The following is a 17606-nucleotide window of genomic DNA, read 5'->3' as shown; positions in this document are numbered from 1 at the left end:
GGCGATTTTTTTCGCTATTACGGAAAAAAAGAATGGTGGCTTAACCAACAATACTTTGTCTGGAGGGGGCCATGAAGCTGTTGACGCACGTTTTTTGAAAGCGAGGTATGCCTGGTACACATAATTTTTATATCGGGGTGGCGGTGTACTACCCTCCCCCCTTCCTGCTATGCCTGTAGGTATGGTTAGCCTTTTAGCTGCAAATAAGGTCTGCGTTAAAATCTAACAAGCTCCGAGAGCTTTCCTTGTGCCAAAATGGCCCGAAAATGAGGAAACACCTTGAAATAGCTGACGCCCAGACTGATATGGCGGCGCTGAGGTTTCAAAAGAAGGAAACTTTAAACACCAAATTGACCTGTTTTTACAAAATGAATGAAAATAAAGCTTCAGAATAACAGAAGCCTAACGCGCTTAAGTGTTGTTCTTCAATGTGTCTCTCTAAAGGTAAAGCGTAAGTAAAGCGCACGATGCGTAAGGCGGTCTAGGCTCAGCATTATCCCGTTGGATGCGCTGAAAGCGCAATTAGGAATTCACGGATTTAAGCCGTCTCTTGATGAAACTCCCGCCGTACTCGCTTCAGGAAGTTAAGAGAAAGCTCGATAGTTCCTGGCGGGCATTAAATAATGTACAAAGGGGGCTGTCAAACACACCGCTGGAAGCTTATCATCGGCCTTCCTTGGAAGCGTGGTTTCATAATTGGGTCAACTTTTTGCGGACATAAAGGAACACCTGACAACGGCTACGCAAAGCGCATGCGCGAACGCAATGTTTGCTGGCACGTTGCGAAGGGAACCAGACACGTAGTGCGAAAGAGAACAAAACGAGGGAAGTAAGGCTTGTTTCTTTCTTTTAGACTAGCGTAAAGCAGGGTGCGCCTTCGTTTGAGGTGTGACGCAAGAAGAAAGAAATATTGAGCGTATGAGACAGGAAGAGAGAGAGAGTTTGTCTTCACATTGTTCACGTCAGACTGATCCTCTTGTTTGTTCTTATTCGCATTTTCCTCTTTTCGCGAGATCCACTCGCTTTTCAATGCAGCGCGGTCCCACCATATTGCTGTCTCGTTCATAATTCAACGAGCACTTAGTCAAGCTCTATCTTGTCGCATTAGCGTGAACAACGCAGCTGAAAAAAAAAAAGACTTGCTTTTCTTTTAATCTCTTGCTCCCACGCTGTTTTCACTCACTCGCATACTTCGGCAGGACTCTTTCTTTCTGTCATTTTTTTCTTTCTTTCCTTCTTTCTTTCAGTCTTTCCTTCTTTCTTGGATGGGCCACGTCTACCAGCGTTAAAATCTAGGCCAGCCTGTTTCCGGGCAGCCGAACCGCATACCGAGTGCTGAGGTTCCTGTGCGTCGAACATGCTTCTTTTATGGGCACGCGTTGCTGAATGGCGTTCCCGGTTCTCATAATTTAGTACTCGGCTGCGGCGCAGGTTTCTCGGATTGCCAGCGCGAGTGTATTACGGTGCCGGCGCCTACTTAGCTCGACTTGGCTTTTCATCCTCTCTCTCTCTCTGCCTCTGGAAGCAGGCAGACACGTGCCATTCCTGTTCCTTTCTAAAAGCATGATTTGACTTTGTGGAGTATATGGTCAATTGGTTCATTTACGTATGCATAGGTGAAATAGGAAATGCGGCAACTGTTATTGCTTGTTTTCGAAGTATTCTTCGCAAACATTGAATTGTTAATGGAATGAAGGTTCATGACGTGAGGTAATATGAGAAAATTTCGGCAATACAGCGCTTATAATTCACTGAATGGCACCTTCCACAGCTTCTAGAATTTGCAGGTGTGCACAATTTAAGTCAATAAAGCACCAACAATAGAACTTCTCGCGTAATGTTCTGATAAGCCCTTGGAAGCCAATTTCATAAAAGATAAAACCACTCGCACGGTTAAAAAGCACACGCGCACGCGTGCGCAGAGGTTACTGACGATTACATGGGGATCTGTTACTGGAGGGCATTTGCAGACGGATATACTCCAGCAACGCAAGCTACATGCGCCGGAGAAGCGTCGAGTCCGCATACAGCCGCTCGGTTACATGTCCACGTTGTGGACACACAGTTAAGGCGCATCCGAATTCCCCGACCCGATTGCTGCGAGGCACTGCGCCTGTACACACGCATCCCGATCGAGAACGAAGGCACTCTACTCACGCCGGTGCCGGGAAAGATGCCCACGGGGCATCCGCGGTGCGGCAGATGTTGCGGGCGGCATATAATGGAGCCAGGATTAGAAGCGGCGTATACCTCGCGGCGAGCGCTAGCGCGAACGGGGTTCGCCCCCGTGCTCAGCGAAGAGAGCGACTTCGTTCCCGACAGGCTTATATCGGTCTTACGCGTATACGTCGTCGCGCCGGGGCATCGGTGAGAGATGTCGGGCGAGGGCTCGTGGAAGGAGGCGGCGGGTTGCGACACGACGCGGGTCGGCGTACGAGGGGGAGGGTTCTTTTTTTTTCGCTCGCCGCATCGCTCGTGCGAGGAGAGCCACGTAAATGAACTGCGACTCCGAGGCGGCGATGGTGGCAGCGGTGGACCTCGGCTCATTACCGACACGCCTTCGCTGGCAAGATCTGCAAGGAGGACGGGGCGGGGAAGGCGGTATACGTGATTGGAAGGGTAAGGAACGTGCTGCAGGCCGTAGATGGGCAGCGAAAGGAGTGTCGTTATGCGCGCCGCGTGCGCCTGCCCGCGCCGCGATTGCGCGCGTGCGTTCGGGTTCGTGTGCGTTAAAGAGCGAGTGCTGAGAAAAAGACGTGTGTGTCTGTGCGTACACGCGCGGTGATTGAGGCGCGGCCGTTCGGGAGCGAGGCAGTGCGTCCCCAACTCCATTCCGGACCACTAGCCGCCGCCGGTGGTTCGGACTTTGCCCGGCGCCAATTACATCCAGACGCACCCCTCCGCGCCGTCACGTAACAAACCGCTTCGAGCGCCGCGCGATGAGGCGTCCTTTTTATTTTCCTCTTTTTTTTTGTCCACCGGTTTGTACCTTTTCCTATATACGCAATGAGGAGCTGGCCAGAGGTTTGTCCTGGTGAATGCATAGAGACCCCGGCGGTGCTATACTGCGCGTGTTTGTTACTATATATGATTCATTCTCGCCACCTTTTTTTTTTTTACCTGGCTCCGAGAAAGTGCCGAGGCGGTTCGAGGAAGCGGTGAGCTTGGTATTCCGGGTTCCCCAGTGGCTAAAGCCCTTTGCGGTTGCCGAAATTCGGTAACCATAGCGCGCTGTCGCTTTATCACTGCGCGCGCATACCGGAGAAGGACGGTGCGACACTGGGAAGTAAGTTCAAGGTGCACGCATAGGTACAAACGGTGCATCTTAAACAGTAAGTTTAAGAGGTGACGTCATCCGAATACTTCACAATGGCACCTTCCACAGCTTCTGGAATTGCAGGCGCGCACAATTTAAGTCAATAAAGCACCAACTATATAACTTGACGTCTAAAGCATTTTAGGAACGAGGGTACATTTGCAGCTGCACGGTCTGCCGCTGGGCTTTCGCTACACAATGCTGCATACACGATCTTGACGAGCCCGTGCAGCGAGGATACGCGTGCTCAGCCAGCGAATCTTAATTTATTCTTCGCTTAACCTCGACTTTTGCAGTCACCTTCCTTAGAGACTCTTGCTTAAACGTCGTATATATTTACTGTGCTTGACTTGGAGATCCATTGTGTCGTTGTTGTGCAATTCAACCATTTGCGCTCGAACATATTGAACACGCATCAGAGTAATCTGTTTATATTCGACAAATATCGCACGGTCGTTCACATTAACGAAGGCGTTCAAGTGAGCACTAGGGAAAAAGTGTCGATTCGCAATAGATCGCTAATGGAACACCCTTGACAGAGGTCTTCTCACAGTGAGCAAAGTGCGTGATAAGCAGAGGCGTGCTGCAAGTTTCCTTCGCCGTTGTTTACTACAGGCTAACCTTATAGACCGCCTATAAGTGACGCTGCTGTTTTGTCTTCTACATTGTGCTTCCTTTTAATGAGCTGATTTCGCAGTGATGCTGTCCTCATGCATATATGAAGAGACTCGTGTTGGTTCCTTCGATCTTCGGTAACGACCATCCTATAGTTACTGGGGTGTGCTTTCGGTGCTTGTGCCCATAGATAAGGCAGTCGTTTGGCGCTTGCGTCCTTGTGTGTATCGTGCTCGTTCGATATTTTCAACTTTCTCTTCCTCCTTTTGTTATCGGTTGAGTAAGGATTTCGTGATAGCCGGTCATGATGTAGCCTGCATTCGCATGCATCTCCATCTAAAAATAAAGAATGCGGCAGACGGGTCGCTTGCGTCGTCACAGGACGCTTTGAAAGGACGATAACGATGTTACCGTCAATTTCTACCGCACTGTGCGACCTCAAATGTTGTGGCGGAGATTGGCCGAGGCTAGTAAACTGAGTTTTCTTAAAAGAAAGAACGACGGTTAATGTGTCTTCACGAGATGATAGCGGCGGTATGATTCCCAAGGAAAAGCCAGGAAAATTTCACAAGAAACAATTGAACAAAAAAACTTAGGGGTTGGGGGGAAGAAGTAAGCGCTGGAAATGCAGTTCGTTCCTCAAATGTCGGAAAAGAAAAGTGTTTGCCGCTACCTTCCTAAATAAATTTCAATAAATTGCGTCGCCGGTTATTGAAAGAAGGCTTCTCTTTCGGCAAGCGAGCGGCTTGGTTTACGGAAGCATTCCGGAGAGACCAACAAAAGCCTTCCGTGAAACGAAAAACAAAAAGGAGATTTTCTGTCTTCTTCGATCTGACCGCTGTTGAATTCACAATGAGCGACGACACAGAACGGGCGTATACTCCAGTGAAGAAGCAGCCTGCTGTCCACCTTTGGACGCAGTCACCGCAAGTCGACCGCTTTGTTTCTTTTCGCTTCTTTCTTCTTCTCGTTCTCACACTGAGTTGTTTATTTGTTCTAGTTCGGTACACCGATCGTGGAGGGAGCCGCTGCCGGAAATTCGAGTGCCCAGAGCGACGACGCACAAAGCGAAGCAAGGGTTCATCGACTTCGGCAAACTGGCATATTCGTCGCGTGTACTACATATATAACTGAACAAATACTGAAGCTCTCCACTGTCTCAGCCACTCAGACGTCATCCCTTCCCTCCGTTTCCTCCCATGTCCTGAACTTTTTCACAACTTTCACTCGCTCCGCTTCATTTTTCTGCGCACGTATAAGCAAACGCCTCATTCAATCCTTTTTTCACGAGTTGTTGATTTCTTCGTCCTTTCTTTTTTTTTTCTCGTACTTCTGGCGTTCCCTGGGCGAAAAGTTCTTGTAAAGGGAAACATGTCGGATCCAGATGTTTGACCGGCCGAGTTTTCGGAAATGGATCGAGATATTGCGTATGGCGTGGTTTGTTGCATTGCGCGCGCGCTAGCGCCGGGCTCGAGAAACCTCCGGCACGCCCGAAGACATTTGCCCGAAGCGTGCCGAATTGTGCATATGGCGAGGAAAATGAACAAAGTGCGCGCAAGACGCGGCGGACCAGAAAGGGTACCGTTGCATCGAACGCATTTCGAATTGGCCGCATCAGTCGTTTCGCATTGGACAGCTGTCGAGGTCATCGGCCTGTAAATAGAACGAAGCCGGTCGGTGTTAAAGTGAGCTGCACTCGCGATATTTATTCGTTCTTTGTGAGGACTACAGTGTGGTGTCCTTCGAGTTGTCGCGAGGTGTTAGTTGCGAGAGAGACAGCGAGTAATTGCGTTTTTCTGTGTTTTTATGTAGAATCGGGATACGCGAAGGCAAGCTTTGCTCGGAATTCCTGTCTTTCCGAATGAAATTGCACTGTACTTAGCTTTCAGCTTAGAAAAACGTGTTCCAGTCACGTACAACATGCTAAACCACATGTGCATAAGGTTAGAAGCTGAATACTGGTTAAAGAATGAACTCAGTAATTTTCTAATTCTCTGGTTATTTCTTATCTGTTATATAGGTTAGTTTTTAACAAAGACTCTTAATCCCCCGAACTTACTTTCTCAGGAGAGTTCTAAATGTCAAAACTTCAGAAGTATCGATAGAGTTCAAAGAACTAAATAAGTTGCACCTGCCTAGGCAGGTGTTTCAAAGAAAAAAAAAGCAATTCTGTCGCCAAAGAATCTGTTTGCTTCCTGTGCGCAGAAACTTCATTTACAGCGAAGTCTGTGGAGAGAATGTTCGGCGAGTAGCTTTGTTCGAGAGTCCAAGAACTCAGTCGCTTCCTCGAGAGCTAATTGGATCCGACTTTGGGTGTTTCCGGAGGAATAAAAAAGAGCAATAAACCAGAGAAGACAGGCCAAGTTGCCATGTTGAAAGTACGCGCGTCGCTCCATTTCAGCTACTGCTGCCACGGATTGTGCGCTCAATCAGCTAAAGTGAACAGCATGACGTTTCGTGCGTTTCGACACAATAAGGTAACGAGATTTTTTTTTTCATCGCTCTCCGATCGAGTGCCATGGGTACGTCACAGAGGTTGTGGAAAATGGTACGTGGTGGGGCTCGAATTTTGAGATCTAATGGAAAATGCGGTTAACCGGGGCTCGCGTTCGTAATTACTACAGACAGCAAAACACAAAAACTACGTGACATGCGCAGAACCGGGTGCCTGCTGTGAATCGAAATATAGAATGACCAAACCAGTAGCGCATACATGCGGAGGAAAAATAGCCCTGTGTGTGCAACCCATGGAAAACAATCTCAGCCCGTCGTAAACTGAGCCAGGCTGTCTGCTCTGAATGTCTAACTCGTCGTGAACCAGCAGCGCTGTGATAGGGACGAGTACGAAAAAGATTTTCCGCCTCATCGTCCACATTAAGCGCTGATCGCATTGTCACATTCGAAAATCTGTAGCACAGGACGGCTGCTCGGTAATTGGAAGTACTTTTGTTTGTCCGTGTTTATCTGAGCTGTCAGGCTCATTCTTGTGCAGAGATCTACATATAGAATATTCACGCTGTAGAGCTATCCACTGTGACACCTATGTGGGCAGGTTCACTTCGTGGCATATTAGATGTCATCAGACGAGGCGACCGAACTCGTTAGCTGCCGAGATACCAACTGAAAACCCCGGAAGGTTGAAAGCGCGCACGCCTATATTCGCTTATCCTCACTTAAGACGCGTCGCCGGAAGCCGGGAAAACTTAATCGCGCGCCCGCCTCCGTCCAGTGAAGCTCGCTTCTTAATAACCAAACACTCTTCCGGCGACTCCCCAGCTCGTTGGTCTACTCAGCGGCTTTTCAGCGCGACGTCGGCGCCTTGCGGGAAAAGCGCCGGTGTCGGCGCTCCGCTGCTCGGCGCGCGTGTCCTGGCTTTGGGAAGGGATTTGTCAGCGCTGGCGCCGCGTTGCACGACCGTCACCAGCGACCTCCCGAATCTCCACCACCTTCCCCGCCACCTTTCCCGCTGCCTTCTTTCTTCATCGCTCGTTCTTCGTCACGAACACCGACGGCGCGCCTGTTACACGGCTGTCACACCTCGTAATGAACAGCGCGTGAGGCCGGCGAAGGGATTAAGTTTCCATTACAGGGACCGAGCGCGCGGTTACTAGGCGATGACTCGACCCTTCTTCATTTCCCGCTCCTACTGATTTCTCTTTCTCTCGAAGCGGCGCGTGGCTCCAGCTTCTGGATTCGAGCTCGGCTTCTTTCTCGACTTCGGGTACATGTACCTGCCTCCTAGCTGCGAGCTTCACTGCGTATGCGAGCACGCCATATGAGCACCTCGCGCCGTCGGTAATATCACCGGACGCGTGCGTGCCTCCCCCCCTCTCTCTCTCCCAGGGGCGCGCCAGCTCCGGAGACAGGTTCGTAATTACCGCGGTCACAGGAAGAAGGCGCCCACGCTGATTCGCGTTTTCACGAGGCACGCGCTGCGGGCAGGCCTGTGCTCGCGGAAGGATTAAGAGGCGCCGCCGAATTTTGTTCAAACTTCACTTTTGCTTTTCCTGGCTCACCCTGTCGCCGTATTTCTTGCTCTGTCTCTCGTCGTTACCTGCAGAGTGGCGGTGTGTGCGCGAGTACACGGCACTATAAAAAAGTAGAAGGTGCACGAGGAGCAGACGAAAAAGAAAAAGAATGCAGACGACGTCACCCACCTTCTATTCGCTCTTGAGATGGCAGAAGGCGTAGGAGGCGCCAGTAAATTTGTTCTAGACCACTCTTTGCGCTTATGTATGTATGTATGTATGTATGTATGTATGTATGTATGTATGTATGTATGTATGTATGTATGTATGTATGTATGTATGTATGTATGTATGTATGTATGTATGTATGTATGTATGTATGTATGTATGTATGTATGTATGTATGTATGTATGTATGTATGTATGTATGTATGTATGTATGTATGTATGTATGTATGTATGTATGTATGTATGTATGTATGTATGTATGTATGTATGTATGTATGTATGTATGTATGTATGTATGTATGTATGTATGTATGTATGTATGTATGTATGTATGTATGTATGTATGTATGTATGTATGTATGTATGTATGTATGTATGTATGTATGTATGTATGTGTCTTTCACCAGCATTTCTTGTGTAATCCTTCATCGGCTACTGCAAAACGAAAAGGTGGCTGTTATAAAGTAAGAAAAAGGGGCGTTGAGGCGTTTCTCTTCCTATGCTTTCATTAATTTCTCTTGTCAGGCGGATTGCATTTCCATCCGCAATGTATGCTAGCTTGTGGGCTTATACTGCAAACAAAACAAAAGTTCATGCCCTTAATGAGAAAAAAAAGTTCCAATTGAAAGTGTGGCCGAAGGCACAGTCGCAGTCTCTTTGGCGCGGAAATAGAAGTTTCAGCCAATCCCTATACACGTGGAAGTAAATGCTCGTCCTTCGTTTTCATTGCCTGATACCCATTACTTCCGCACTTCCCCCTTCTCTTCTCTTCTTAGCCGTTCTCATCACGCGCGCGGTTCATTTCCGCGCGAAATTCCGGAGAAGATTCTAATCTGCTCTCTCCACACACACACACGCACACACACACGCACGCACGCACGCACACGCACGTACACACACGCACGTACGCACACGCACACGCACGCACACGCACGCACGCACACGCACGCACGCACACACAGCGTATAACCCTGCAATGCTGAAAGAAGCACACTAGAACTTGCTTGCATAGCAGCGAAAATATTGTTAAAATGCCAACAAAGGTCGACATTTCTTTTCCTGAAACATCTGAGACATGAAAAGTTATGTTTATAAGTAGTTATAGCTTCGTCTCGTCACTTCTACGGTGCCGGAAATGGTGAACTGGACGGGCGCTCTTGTTGACACCTGAATAGAAACAATACCGAGCAAAAGCCTAATTTTCTTTCCATTGCTCTCTCTCTCCCTCTCTCTCGCTTTTGTGCACACTTAACAGAACACGAGAGCATGCGAATACGTATGTTCACGTACTGTCAACCGCATCAAGATCCCCGAGGAGTTCACTAAAGAAAAAGGTCGCAGTTTCGTCCGAAAGGCGAAGCATCGATTGCGATATAGCAAATTAGTGTACAGCCGTGCGAAATAAGCATAGTAGTTTTATCGGCCGTATAATCTTGTAACACAGGCGTACTAACTAAATTAACAAGCATGGTGTCACGCGCGCACAAGCAAACGTGAACACATCTCACTCGATGTCCGCGGAAACTCGCTGTCAAGACGCTGCAGTGAGGAAACGCGGCAGCAGCAGCAGCAGCGAGCGAATTGACCTCCTTGATGCCGCTTACATCAACGCGATATAAGTCGCGAAAACACAGCGCAGCGCGGACTCTGCACCCGTCGGTGATGGCTTTCAAGATACAGCGGCCCGGCCGGGCGCGCACGGCCGCCCGGGCCGCCGGGAGTAGAACGCCTCGCCCCCTCCTTGCCCTCTCCCCGAAGCCTTACGCGCGACAGAAGGCGACGCGCTTCCTCCTCGCTTTCCTCCCTTGCGAGCGCGAGATTGAGCCGCGATCGCCGGCTAACCCTCGCATGCTTTCACTCGTACATACAGCATATGGCGCGCGGTGACAATTTTCTCGCCCTTAGACTTCATACGGAACCTCACGGCGACACACACACAAACCGTGGCCACACCCGTCACTGGCTCGAAAAGCGATTCGTGCACTAGTGCAGTACTTGAAGTGCACGGGCTTAACAGACCGTTTATAGTGTCCTTGTGTATGGTGTCCCTCCCACACGTACTCAGTGTTTACTCTCTCCCTTTCTTCCGCTTTCTATTCCCCTTTCCCTCACCCCCTGTGTAGGGTAGCAAACCGGATGCTGTTCTGGTTGACCTCCCTGCCTTTTCTACCCTTGTTCTCTTTCTCTCTCTCTCACGGCGACGACGACGACGACGGCAGAAGTGAGCCTGCTATCGCTATGGAGATTTGTCCTGGACACTTAAGTTATGAGACAGCACTCCTATGCCAACGCATTCATCCTCGTAACACCCCGCTGTCCAATGTATCGGACACCTGCTGGCGCCATCTATACCACATTGATGAAAATACATCGTTCAAGTTCCCGCCAAAACAGTTGCAGGATGGCGGCATTCAGCAGGGCTGCGTTTAGTGGCACCTGCCGTAGACGTAAGTACTGTTTCTCGTATTTCTTCCTACTTTCAGGGCATATCTTTTTTCAAGTTTCAAGTTCTTGTAACGTTTAAAGTTTAAACTGTTCACGCACTTACTTTTATCTACGCTTCCACTGATTTTGACCGCGGTTTTGCGATGGCCTTGTAATGAACAGCAGACGAGTGATGTTGGTACTTAGCGTTGTGGACGAAATCGCGTCTTTTCTTTTTTTTTTTTGTTAGGGACAGGTCTCCCGTGTCTGATGAGAAGTCTTTTCGCGATTTTGTGAAGAACTGCTGCCGAAAGGAACACGTCGGACATCGAGCTTTTCGATAGTGACGACGACGAAGAAAAGAGGACTGGCCGCTTCCCAAGGCTGGCTGACACTGCCAACGCTGCCCGTTGCAGACTACGGGGCTGCAACATGAAAACAAAGTTCTTTTGCACTTAATGTCCGCTTTTCTTCTGCATAAAAAAAAGAAAGGACAGAGCATGTTTTGAAGTCTAGCAACGAACACAAGAGCGAAGCTCTTTCTCGAGCAGAGGCAGGCTCTTTTTTATTTCCTTTTATTTTATTTCCAACTAAAACATGTTGGAGACGAGTTTGAGCGCAATACGTGCGGAACGTCATTACGTGCGCGCTGAGTGAAAAAAGAACGGATAGAATCCGAGTGTCCAATATGTTGGACATTGCGCTAAGTTGAAACTAATCAGGGCTATTGAAAAATATTTAACACTTTTCACCTTTACAGCCCTACTGACTTATTCTGCAGGTTTAAGAAAAATTTGTGCACCTAAATGCGTCCCGGGCCTCAGGAGGATAAAAGAAAAAAAGTTATGCAGCAAAAATTAAAAAAAAATGAAAGAAGAAGAATGCAAGCTCTACAAAGCAGGGACCACGATATAAGATTTTTTGCCTGCGCATAGCTCATCCATATATCGTTCTTTATAGTGTGGTGCTTTCACGCTATTAGTGTTTTGAGTATAAAGAAAATAATAATGTACTTCGGTGCTTACGCAAGGCCGCTGTTTATTAACCATCATTTATCATCATGCGCTAACAGCGCACGTGTTCAACGAGGCAGCAAGGCATGCAGGGTTTTCAACACGCCGTAGTGTTTTTCTTTATTTCTCTCTCTCTCTCTCTCTCTCTCTCTCTTTTTGTGCTTTAGAGGACATACACGAATTTCGTGCTTTTGTACGGCTGCACTCGCCTCGGTTTTATGTGGTGCACGCATTCTTAGCATCCCCGTCGGTCTTGTTAGCGAATATATAAACAAACGCATGAACGCAGATTTCGGAGTGTTTGGGCGGCTGCGACTGCATACCGCCAAACTTTTGCAAACATACGACTGCGTATACGACTGCTTAGAGTCAAAGGTGACTGCACACAGTCATCGAAGTCGAAAAATGAAAAAGAAATAAGAACAGAGGGAAAATAAGATCGAATACAGCTAACATTTATACGTACTCTACACGTACACCCACGTAATTTCGGAACAGCGGTGTTAGCAAGAACGGCTTCCTTAGATAAATAAATCACATTTGCGGAACCTTGACGGAACAAAGCGCAAGAAAAACATAATAGTAACAATGACACTGAAACCCTCTAGTATACGTATAAAAAAGTTTTGCCATTCTAACGGAACGTCTGTAAGCCTATGGCGAAAGTCTATTAAGCGAAAACGGCTCCGGAGTCCAAAAGAGCACAGGGCCGCTGTAACAAACGCAACCGAAGAAACTGAAAATCACGTGACGCTGTAGCCAGAGGGATGGTTGGCGCAATATACGAGTTTTCTTCAACCTACATGTTGTTTACGACGCCAATTCCTTGAAAGAATATTTTACGTTACTATATTATTTTTATGCCATATCTGCACGGTGTGAGCCAACAAAGGACTATTTCTCTTTCTTTTACGTCTGCTTTAACTTTGTAATAATCTGGCGTGATTATCAAATTGCGCACCATTCTCTTCCTTTCCGGATCTCCTTCCCCCCGCCACCCTCAGTTTTTATTTAACTCTTAATATATTTTTTTATTACGTTCCTTCACCCGTCCACGGTTGTAAACACAACGCCAAGTTGAATATCATCACGATCAACAACAACAATGGCGCTTTCGCTGTAATTGCTTCGAGCTTTGATCGAAGCCAGCCAAAGCTTCTTATCCCCTACTTTCTACGAATTAATCCCATACACATTGACTTTAACCGTATCAGAGTTCAGAGTTCGAATGCGTACAGGTTATTCAATTACGCCTTCTTAAAGACCTGCATCTTCTGTGTACCCAGAAGCCTGAAGACGTATCAACAGACACGAGAGTGAGTTTGAAGAAGCGCAGACGAAGTAGGTATACAACACGGACGCGAATTGCTATAGTGAATGCTCAATAAGAAAGCGCGGCGGTTTCCAAACTGACATATATTTAAAAAAAACAAAAAAAAAAACGACACGATTCTGGTGCAGCGCAGGATCACCAATCGATGCGCGAGTCGACTCGACTAAATACTTACCATTTAAATTTAGAGAGATTACATCGCCGTTGTGTCATACCTGAACGTGCGGGAAGACATGGCCCACTTAATCTGCGCTTGTAGGCTATTGACATAAAAAAAAGAACAGTCCTAATGTCAGCATTGACTATTCACCAAAAGACTGTCTTGCCTTGAGTTACGACACGTACTCCGCCCATGAACGTGTGCGTCTCGCGCAACTAACGCACGTTTAAACTTCCTTAGAGACACTGGCCTCACTTAGATACTCTAGTACGTCTGTGTGTTTTCCCCCATTTTTTTCCATTATTTTTCTCTCTCTCGCCTATCGCATCCCTTTGCCCCTGCCCCGGTACAGGATAGCCAACCTGGGATAATCTTTGGTTAAGCTCCCTGTCTTTCCTTTGACTTTCTCTCTCTCTGTCTCTCTCTAGTTGGCTGAATGTTCCACCTGCATCCACCTGCAGTAGTATAGGCGAGCCGGTAGGCAAACCTCTGCAGCATTCATTTAAGAGCTCTCGCTCCCTCCCTCTTCTCAATTTCTCCGTACAATGCGCCCATCGACACGGCTCTTACAAAAGCGACGCCAAGAATCGTCGTCGCCGGTGCTGCAGGGACACAGCACAGCGCCGCAGTCACCTCTGCCACCTTAAGCCGGTCGTCCTTTAACGCCATCACTTCCTTCCATTTTTATTGTTCTTGTTGGCGTTGCCTAGGGTGGCGCTTTGTTCGCCACTTACTGTCTCGGGGAACTTCCCACGAACTGGCTGTGGCCAGGAAGTGTGTGTCTGTGTGTGTGGGGGGGGGGGCGGAGGCAAGAAGCACGAACAGTTAGAAACGTACGAACACGGTCTGACGCTCCGGTGCGCGCTGACGCAGCGGTGTGGGCAAGGAGGAAGAGGAGGAGGTAGCGGGGTGCTACAGCTTGGCGCGACGGTGTTGGTTCGTCTTCTCCTTCCTTCAAGTCGCGCCCCGACGTCGTCGTCGCTCTCGGGCACGACTGCCGCTGACGCCTGGCGCGAAATTGATTTATTGATCAGATTCGGGCACCCGCCCCCCTTCCATCCTCGCCCCACCCGTCCGTCCGTCGGTCGGTCCGTCCCCGTGGCCGTCCTTGCCTTCTTCGACGCGGCAGCTAGAAGTGTTGCGAGCAAGAAACGGAGCGGCCGATGTTTGGTCAGATTACATCCTCCGACGGCGTAGTACATGTCTCGCCGGCACGGCTGCGACGTCGACGAAGGGGCGGGGGGTGTCCACGGTGCGTGCGCGTGACGCCTGTTGCGCGGGCTGCGACTACGTGCGTTGGTCTACACGCCCGCTTGCTTGCTTGTTTGTTTGTTTGCTTGCTTGGATACTCGTGCAAGCATGGAGGTATACGGGGACGAGGAGCCGGCGCGTCAACGCGTGGTTGTTTGCTTGCCTCGCATCGCGAACTGCAGAGCGAGCGAGCGAGCCGATGGGTGCCCGTGACATGCCGAGACAGGCCTTTGCGTCGTCGACTGGAGGCGCTAGCGCAGCCGCGAGCTAGGCCTCTGGCGCATCGTGCGTGTCTATGCGAGAGTGGTTCAGGCGGCGTTACGTAGGCATTGGCTTTCCTTGGAATTCGACTCGAACTTCCTTTTGTTAAATTGTTGCGAAATGGTGTGACTAATGAGCCTATCATGTCACACATTTAATACGTTTATACTACACTGTACGATTCATAAACTATTCGTGCGCGATTCACGCATGCATTTATACGCGACATTGTCAGACGTCCTCGTTTGCTAATTGATGAACCGATATAACCGTTCATACATTGATTGATTGATTGATTGATTGATTAAACGAGCAACGACTGCTTGGTACCGAGCTACTAATTAGTCATCTGGGTTCCCAAAATACCTTTGTACGACATTTTTTTCCAGTGCTCCCATCAACTTGAGACAAAACGGACTGAAGTCGAGACGCACACAAGCACTTCTGTCCGTTTCGTCTCAAGTTTCCGTGCTAAGCACTCGCAGAAATGTCGTACCAACGAGGCCGAAGCTCAACCTCTGTACGACGTTTCGTAAGAGCTGACCAACACTGAACTGTGACAGCGTACTACAAGCTACGCTAAGATCTTAGACAACAGGCGACATTCTTTACACAGGAGCTGCTCGCGGAATCAAGTCGGCAGGCGGCTGCAGCTTCTTGTTTCGGCACCCCGAGTAAACAAACAGGCTCTCAAGACAGCCAGGCCAGGGCTATAGAGTGCGACGGGCCAGCATATCGCGAAGTCGACGGCGCGGAAGAGAGCCAAGCCTACACGAAACGAAGTACACGTTGCATTGCGCCACTTCGACGGGCGTTCCGGCGGCGCCCACCGGGCCTATTCGACAACCCGTCCCCCCGCGACCAACCGCGAGCTTCTGGCTCTTCGCGCTTGTGTTGGCTCTCGTTGTGACAGCGCCGCCCGATACAGTGGTTCGGCTCGTCGTCGTTGGCGCTTTTATATGCAGCGGGGGGCGCTCGCTTGAAGAGGCACCACCGCCGGAGACGCGCCACGGTGAAGCCCACCTACCCCTTATAGTGTTGAGAACCCTGCGGGAAATGCACCTCTCCAGGTGCATAAACAGGTAGCGTATATATATACAGCGCGCACGGAGCGTACGCGGAGCTTTTCGGACGCCTGTGCAGCTTCCCGCGAACCTTGGTTCTCTGTTTGTTACGTGCGTGTTTCAAAAGTCGTGCGCCTTGCTGTTCGCATCTGTTCGCTGTCTACTTGAGCGAGACCTCATATGGCAGGTGGATCCTGTTGTTGTTTTTTAGTTCAGCTTTTTTTTTTCGAGAGAGAGCGAGATGGTATTTTTCTTTAACGCAGACAGGTATGTCGACGTAAAGGTATTCGCTTGCATACTACTCTGTAAGGGAGAAAGGGAGGTGTTTCTTTTCAGGAAGTTACAAAAACTTTCTATGGGAGATACAGCGTGAATTCCAATGCGGTATAGGACGTAAAAAAAGAGCGCTGCAAGCTTCGCAGAAACAGGTTATAAGCGGGAAAAGGAAGACGAATAAAACAGAAGAAGTCAGCCTAGCAAGAGCAGAACAGGAAACCCTAAAAAAAATAAAGAAGGTGCCGGAAAAATAAATATTTCCTAAATTTCCTATATAGACGCAAATTTTCGCACTGTGATATATCCCCATTGATCTGCGTCTTCTTCTTTATCCTCTTTTATTGTTATTACTTACTTACTTATGCTTTTATTTAGGTCCATCGAGTACGGACTGTCTCCTTCACCATGCGCGTTATTTCACATTCCCATTATGTTTTATCATTATATTTTCTTCGCGAAGTTTTTCATTCACTTGATCTTCTTCGCGCAGTGTACACACCTCGGACCTCGTCATCAGATATTTGGTGGCTGCACTTCCGCTGCACTTGACGCTGGCGGAAGGAAACGGTTGTCTGCAAAAGCGGAGGCAATTCTCGTCTGCGCATGGAGGGTGAAGTCGATCGGCAAGCGAAAAGTAAAAAAAAATTCCGATTACCGAGCTCCGTTGGTTGCGATACCGATTAAACGGCTACTGCTCTTTCTTATAAACAGAGGGCGCTTGGCTTCGAGCGCGAAATACACAGTAGCAGGAGCGAGCAAGCCACGTATACGTCGTCAACGCCGGAAAGGAGGAGAGAAAGATTGTAGGAAAGGAGAGGAGCGCTTTATTAACGCAACAGAAGTTGGAAGTGAACGCGAATATGCAAATGTAAATAATCAAATTGCGAGAGGGAAGTCACTGCAGCAACGTTTCCTGCATGGAAGAACGAATGCACTTGGCATTGAGAACGCGACGGAGAAAAAAGAATGACAAATAAATAAATACATAAATAAAAGAACGGGTGGGCGGGAGGATTATGCGGCAGAAAAGGAATGCCTAAACAGAGTAAACAAAAAGAAACAAACAAAAACACATGCGGCAAGCGAGCAAGTAATTTTCCTGCGGCCTTATATTCCCTCGCTGTGGTATTCACTTGTGATGCGCATGGAGCTCCCGTTTGGCACGAAAAAAGAAAAAGAAAAAAAAAACCCCTGCCTTTTCTCTCTCTTATTTTTTGTTGTTGTTGTGCCTGCTTACTTGTCGCGGTCTTATTTAACTTGGTAAGGTCTCCAGTGTGCCTCAAATTCGTGTTTCACGTCGTTTCTTCTATCTATCTTGTGGTCGGTAATGTTTTGTATAACACTGGATAAGCCGCACACTGTACATCCGTGATGACTCGTTTACTTTCCTGTTTCTTTCCGTTTTTTAATGCGAAGAATTCTTTGGTAGGTACCAGTGGCGTAGCCAGAAATTTCGTTCGGGGGGGGCTCACTTTGCAGCTTGGCCTGATATATATATATATATATATATATATATATATATATATATATATATATATATATATATATATATATATATATATATATATATATATATATATATGTGTGTGTGTGTCATTCAACAACCTTGTTTACATTTTTGTACATATGCAACGACCAGGGGAAAATCTCAATGACGTTTTCCTTTGTTAGAATGTATTGCGCAGGAGCAGCTGTCA

General features: G+C 48.2%; 1 protein-coding gene and 1 long non-coding RNA gene across 2 annotated transcripts in view; one reads left to right on the top strand and one right to left on the bottom strand.

The window, feature by feature from the left end:
• The window catches only part of LOC135920055 (uncharacterized), a 45901-nt gene extending 34891 nt beyond the window's left edge, over positions 1 to 11010 (top strand). Inside the window, exons 2-3 of the long non-coding RNA XR_010570156.1 lie at positions 10251 to 10574; positions 10802 to 11010. This is a non-coding gene — a long non-coding RNA (uncharacterized lncRNA). The remainder of the gene's footprint in view (positions 1 to 10250; positions 10575 to 10801) is intronic.
• Positions 1 to 17606, bottom strand: part of LOC135920043 (brain acid soluble protein 1 homolog) — a 112292-nt gene that overhangs the window by 61845 nt on the left and 32841 nt on the right. The gene's annotated exons all lie outside the window — the stretch shown is intronic.

This window comes from Dermacentor albipictus, chromosome 2 (genome assembly GCF_038994185.2).
Source record: "Dermacentor albipictus isolate Rhodes 1998 colony chromosome 2, USDA_Dalb.pri_finalv2, whole genome shotgun sequence".
In the NCBI taxonomy this organism is placed as follows: Eukaryota; Metazoa; Arthropoda; class Arachnida; order Ixodida; family Ixodidae; genus Dermacentor; species Dermacentor albipictus.
The sequence above is the reverse complement of the archived record's forward strand: the minus strand, read 5'-3'. Positions and strand labels throughout refer to the sequence as shown.